The sequence below is a fragment of the Leptidea sinapis genome, chromosome 38, assembly GCF_905404315.1.
Source record: "Leptidea sinapis chromosome 38, ilLepSina1.1, whole genome shotgun sequence".
NCBI classification, from domain to species: domain Eukaryota; kingdom Metazoa; phylum Arthropoda; class Insecta; order Lepidoptera; family Pieridae; genus Leptidea; species Leptidea sinapis.
This window is the reverse complement of record NC_066302.1, coordinates 5,286,253-5,293,562: the sequence shown is the minus strand read 5'-3', so window position 1 is coordinate 5,293,562 and position 7,310 is coordinate 5,286,253.

Here is a 7,310-nt window from a genome sequence, read left to right as displayed (position 1 = left end):
CAAAAGTAGGATAAAGACAAGCTGTATTATTTATAAACGTGAAGTAAACTTATTCCAAGATTAAAACTTTTTGCTTTATTTTTTTTTATGAAAATAAGGGACAAGATGAGCAGGACGTTCAGCTGATGGTAATTGATACACTCTGCCCATTACAATGCAGTGCTACTCAGGATTCTTGAAACCCCAAAAATTCTAATTGGCACTACAACTGCGCTCGTCACCTTGAGACATAAGATGTTAAGTCTCATTTGCCCAGTAATTTCACTAGCTACGGCGCCCTTCAGACCGAAATACAGTACACATTCTGCTTCACAGCAGAAATAGGCGCCGTTTTGGTACCCATAATCTAGCCGGCATCCTGTGCAAAGGAGCCTCCCACTGGTAGACCTTACATTTGTCACTAGAGAACATGACCGGGAGAAGTAATTTTAATTTGGAGTAACTTTACACTCACTGCGATTATTAATAACACATATTAAACATGAGACAATATTTTAAAATTTGTAAGTTCAACTTAAATTCAAATATTTTTATTTGAAATTGTATTTAAAATCAATTATTCAACGTCAAAAACTACCACCTAACGAAATGGTATGTCTAAAACCTGTGAAGAACGGGTGCAAGAAACTCAGCGGGCATCTTTATACACACATCGAAAAAGTCTCAGCAACATGTAGTAATTAAAATTTTAGGATGGTTTTTCACATTATAACGCTGTATTTTATTTTTAGGGTCCTATGATGTTAAAATAACAGCTGTTGTCTTTATTAGTTCTTTTAATAACAGAAATTAACAATATTAGAATATACTGCATAAACTACCTAAGGTACAAAAGCAACTAAACATTTTTTTAACAAAATGTAATTTCTAAAGAAAATTAATTTATTGTGAAAGAACAGGATAATTTAATATAAAGTATGGCCTCCTCTGCTATTCAGAACTGTCGGCAACGATTATTCATTGAATTAATGAGAATGTTTACGTCATCTTGCGGTATTCGCTCCCAATGGAATTTAAGCAAATCCTTCAGCTGTTGGGTTGTTGTCACTCTGTCCAAGTCCTTCAAAACACGTCTCTGGAGCATGTCCCATGCGTGCTCGATGGGATTGAGGTCTGGCGATTGTGCAGGCCAGGGCAATACCCGGACGTTCTCCGTTGGCAAGTTTTGACTGGTTCGCCGAGCTGTATGTGAATGCGCATTGTCATGCATTAACGCAAAATTGGAGCCAAAGGTTTGTGCAAATGGATGTACATAAGGTCCGAGAATATCCTCAACGTTCATTTTCAGCGTTCATGTTTCCATTTACAAAAACGAGCTCAGTTCGCCTGTTCTTCATAATACCCGCCTATACCATAACTGTTGAGCCGCTGTATGGATGAACTACCTGAATGCACCTGAGCCTTTCAGTATTTTCGGACCGACGGTACACTCGCACCCTTCTTGTATCGAGCCTAAACCCGAATCGCAACTCATCGGAAAACATAATTTTATCCCATTGTTCCTGGGTCCATGTTCTGCATTCTCTACACCATTCATTTCGATGAGCGCGATTCCCGTGACGTATCGGTGGGTGTCGAGCTCGTAAGCCGTACTCATGCAGTCGATTTCGCACAGTTTGGGGACTTACATCAACACCACTTGAATTTTGTAGACTCAAACTTATCTCTCGAGCGGTTAGCATTGGCTGGCGTCTTGCAGTCAGTTGTATGTACCGGTCTTGCCAAATGGCTGTACTCCTTTTACAGCCATACCTATGCACTTTGAAGCTCGTTCACTCGCCTCGCCACACACATCTGTCATTCGCTCCCTCTATTCAAGTCTATTCGCTGACCTCGTCTTCGGGGATCTAGTGTTTACATCCAGACGTCGCTACATTGTGTGTCTTTTATCAGAGAGACCAATCCCGATTCCATCTTAGCACCAGACTCCACAAACAGAGATACCATCCTCACCACTGATGGTGGTTTGTAACTGATTACAAACCTTTGGAACTCAAAATATTAATAATATGTGCGTGTCTTTATTATGTTTTTTTTTTTTTAATAATTTCTAGCTATCAAAATCAAATAAACTTTTTTCAAATAGGCCTAAACTAAGCGCTTTTGAACCGTCATTATAAATATTTAATTTAAATTACTGATTCCACCATGATGGTCGTGATTACTGCCATAATCAGTACCTACTCGCATCAAACAAATGGAATATTTTAACCTATGCAAACATAATACGTATATTTTGAAGGTGCCCATATCGTATCGTCCTGAAAAGACCTCGCAAAGAAAATAATTCCATAGTTTGCTTTGCCATATATCGATATGGTGCGGATGTTGTACAAGTTTGTGGCAAGTCGTGTATAGATTGTGGATGCGCCGCAATTTCATCTATTCTATATTCTTGTAATTTTGTTATGGCAAGTTATATTGCAGAAGATTCCAAAAAAAAAAAAACAATAAGAGAAACCATTACATAGACAACAGACGCATTAACATCTGAGTGGCTAGTCTAAGGCCAGTTGTCTCTTGCGCTGCTTAGTAACCAAAATTGGCACCGAGCAACACAGTTTTGAACGCAATATACGTAGGTCACACTAAATGTTTTGCGTAACTTAAAAAAACAACATGTTATAGCCAAAATATTATGTTTATTGCTTTTCAGAATACTCTACATTTTTTCATGAGGTCGAACCATTTTTTAAAGCAGGAGGACCACAGATCTGAAGGCATTTTTTCTACGAGCTGATTAAACGCTATCACTGCCTCTTCGGAATAGGAAAAAGTGAAACCTCTCATCAAAGTGTTGTCGTCTAGGAGAACGCGGCTTTTTTTGTTGGCTTTCGCGAACTTTTTTTAACACCCAGGGTACACAAATGGTGGAATACCACTCGGCATTCACACTCTTTCGATCTTCAAGTGGAATTTTTTTACCAACGTTTCTCGCCTGCCTCAATTTTGTTTGGTCTCTTCACATTTTCAAACACCTATTCTTTTTTTTAAAGAAAATATGGGACGAGACGAGCATGACGTTCAGTTGATCGTAATTGATACGCCCTGCTTAACTATTACAATGCAGTGCCGCTCCGGATTCTTGAAAAAACCAAAAATTCTGAGCGGCACTACAATTGCGCTCGTCACCCTGAGACATACTCATTTGCCCAGTAATTTCACTAGCTACGGCGCCCTTCAGACCAAAACACAGTAATGTTTACACATTACTACTTCACGGCAGAAAAAGGCGCCGTTGTGGTACCCACGATCTAGCCGGCATCCTATGCAAAGAAGCCTCCCACTGGCATTCACAAAATTGCTGTTTTTTTCCGGGTTCAAAACAATAAATTCACGTTTCGTCTCCTGTGACAATGTTATAAACAGCATTAGAATGTCCGTGGTCGTACTTCATTAGCATCTGTGAGCACCATTCCACGCGAGCCCATTTCTGCTCCGCTGTCGTTCATGAGGGATCCAACGACAACAAAGTTTCCGAACTTTCAACTCTACGTGTAAAATTTTCTGAATTTGGCTCATGCCAATCCCCAATAGTCCTCGAATCGTCTCATAGGTAATCCGCCGGTTTTTTTCAATTAGCCGCTTAACAGTAGGTAGCCACATTATTTTCGTTGACGGTAGTTGAAGGCCGCAAATTGACAAATGATTTCCCGCCAATTTATTTTTATTACTAAGAAGGTTGCAACGTTTCAAAAAATATAACATTTTAAATTCAAATAGTTCCGATTAGCTAGAATTGCAATACCTTTAGTGTGCTCGATGTAAGCATAAAAATAGGCTGCACTAAAAGTATCGGGAATGGAATATTTTCACTGTTCCTGTCATATTAAAATCGTTTTAATTGAAAACTCCTTGGATTTAAAAATCGAATACCATTTATTTATTTAAAAAAAGATTCTCGGTCTTGCCACAAGGTTTGTCGAACTTGTTTAGTCGTTGAGAAAATGGAATTGACTCGAGAAAGTGGTTTAAGACAAAAACAGTGTGTTGACCCGATGATTTCTGCATTTGGTGATGAAGCCCCATCCAAAACCACAATTTTTCGCTGGTTTGCTGAATTTCAACGTGAACGTGTCAAGCTCAGTGATGATCCCCGTCAAGGTCGTTCAAAATCTGCAGTCACCAAAGAAAATGTTGATGCTGTGCGTAAGCTGATTGAGGAAGATCGAAATGTGACATACCGCGAAATTCAGGCAACTTTAGACATTAGCATGAGTCAAATACAAATAATCTTGCATGAACAATTAGTTATAAAAAAGTTGTTTTTCCGATGGATACCGCATTTGCTCTGTGAATAGCAAAAAGCGGCTCACGTTACTTGGTGCGTCAGAACTCTCGAAAGATTCCACGCAGGATCCTCAAATGCTGTACACAACATCGTATCAGGTGACGAATCCTGGATATATGCTTACGAACCCGAAACAAAAAACCAGTCACGAGTTTGGGTGTTCGAAAATGAGTTAAAGCCAACAAAAATTGTTCGTTCACGGATTGTTGCAAAAAAAATGGTGCCCACTTTTGTCTCCAAAACCGGCCATGTTGCGATTATTCCTCTTGAGGGACAAAGAACGGTTAATGAAGAACGGTATGCTAGCATTTGTTTGCCACAGTTCGTTTTTGAACTCCGTAAAGAGAACTGCAACCGCCGCATCATCCTCCATCACGACAATGTGAGTTCTCAAACCGCGCACAGAACAAAAGAGTTTTTAGAGCAAGAAAACATAGAATTATTAGACGTAGCCGTACAGCCCCCACCTAAGCCCTAATGATTTCTATACTTTCCCTAAAATAAAGAATAAATTGCGTGGTCAGAGATTTTCATCACCTGAAGAAGCTGTGGACGCCTACAAAACGGCCATTTTGGAGACCCCAACTTCCGAATGGAATGGTTGCTTCAATGATTGGTTCCATCGTATGGAAAAATGTCTCAAATTTCGCGGAGAATACTTCGAAAAGCAATAAATACATTTTTAAATAGTAATGTTGTGTCACTTCTTTGATTCCCGAAATTTTCAGTGCCGCCCTGGTACGTAATATTGAAAATACTTCATCAGTGGTCAACAGTCTAATCGCATCGCATCAAGTTGTCGGTGTAATGCAACTCATAAATCTTTTTTACAAACGCCTAGAGGACAGTAACAAGGACTTTAGCACCAGGAGTTTCTCGAGGATTAGTGAGGGACCCCAGCTGCAGACCATCTCGCCTCGGAATCTCGGCCTATTGTTTAGCCATAACTGATTGGATGAATTAGGCGACAGTTATCAGGCCAAAATGCCGCAAAAGACATAATAAAGCGACTTTTTAATGGCAAATGACCGAACCGTTCACAGTGCACGGGACCGCCGAGAATTCCGCGCCGCGGTTCCTTCTAAAAACACAACAAAAGAAAAGTTTATATGCACCACTGAGTCATCGAAAATATTCGAAAAGCAACCTTGTTTGCGAATCGTAAATTAATTTAGGACATTATACGAGTGAAATTAAAAGATGAGATACCACACAAGATCGCCAGCTATCTCATTGGCTTCCGCTTGATACAACGCCAAGAATGTTTGATTGTAACTTATAATTATTTATTGTGGAATTTGTTGGTTCCGATTTGTATTTATGGTAAATAGCAGCAGTCAATAAACTGATTACTTTATTCATTATACAAGTACTGTGTATACAGATGTTAAGGTAACATTCGGTTCTTAGGAGCGGCAACGTTACTCACACCTTCGTATGAATTAATATGAAGCACTTAACAAACCACTGCATAGCACGACTCAATGTGGTTGGTCATAGCGATCGCGAGGCTTGGTCGTTTCGGGAGCAGTTCCGTCTAGTCATGTGGTAATGGAGGAGAGAGGAGAGGGATTTTCTATGCTCGGAGTTTCGACTTAAACGACCGAAATATTAAATTAAATCATTGAAAATTATGAAGGATTTTTAATTTTAAGAAAAGCAAAATATCGTACTGTTCAAATATACATCCGAGCCAATGTCTCGGACCTTTTTGGGTGGTTCGCCCTGACATACGATGGACCCTAAGAATGCTTAGATGTTAATCTCTTGACGGCAAATCAAGCCATCATAAACCCATTCCAACAAAATTTGCGTTAGAAAGGGACCGTTATTTTGAACGGTTAAAAATTCATTCAGTAATATAAACGTAGTCAGTTCTTGTAAACATACTGATAATTGGTCGTATTTCGAGAGGCTGTCAGGAGGGTTATGTGGGCGACTCAGATTGTTTTCGAGTAACGAATATTTACACTAACCTGGAATTCGGCTCTGGTCAAGTGAGTAAGTACGCAAATATGCCCCGCGCACTAATATTGTGCCGACGTGATACATTTCATTGAAAGTTTCCACAAGATTTTCCATTCGTTACCCTGTTTTGTGAGATGTTGTTAAAGTTCAATTACGGCGATTGACGATACATGATTACCTATTAATCTTATATACCTACTGCACTGATAATTACAAAATACTGATATATATAAATGTATGTGTAATATATAAGTATTTAAAATTATTAAAATTGGCTTTTTTTAGTAAGTAAGCTTTCATTTCATTTATGGTATTTCAATTCTTATTCGTTATCAAATTGTTTTTTCAATACGAGGGCTGCACTAAAAGTATCGGGAATGGAATATTTCCACTGTTCCTGTCATATTAAAATCTTTTTAATTGAAAACTCCTTGGTTTTAAAAATGGAATGCCATTTATTTATTTAAAAAAATATTCTCGGTCTTGTCACAAGGTCTTTTCAAACTTGTTTAGTCGTTGAGAAAATGGAATTGAATCGATAAAATTCTAGAGCGATGATTTATTATGACTTTCGAAGTGGTTTAACAGAAAAACAGTGTGTTGAGTGGATGATTTCTGCATTTGGTGAAGAAGCCTCATCCAAAACCACAATTAATCGCTGGTTTGCTGAATTTCAAAGTGGACGTGTCAAGCTCAGTGATGATCCCTGTCAAGGTCGTCCAAAAACTGCAGTCACCAATTTTGAGTGCCGCCCTCGTATTACAAACAGACACTCCAATTTTATTTATTACTAAGTATAGATGTAATATTGAAATAACAATTTTTAATACATGTATATGAATATATATACCGTACATACAACAAAATAACACATTTTAAATTTTTTGTCCGTCTGCCTGTCTGTTTGTTCCTGCTAATCTCTGAAATGGCTGGACCGATTTTGACGGGACTTTATGGGTAGGTAGCTGATGTAATATGGAACTAACTTAGGCAACGTTTATTTTAGAAAAATTCTTTTATTGTAGAAAAATAAAGGAATGTTACAATGTCT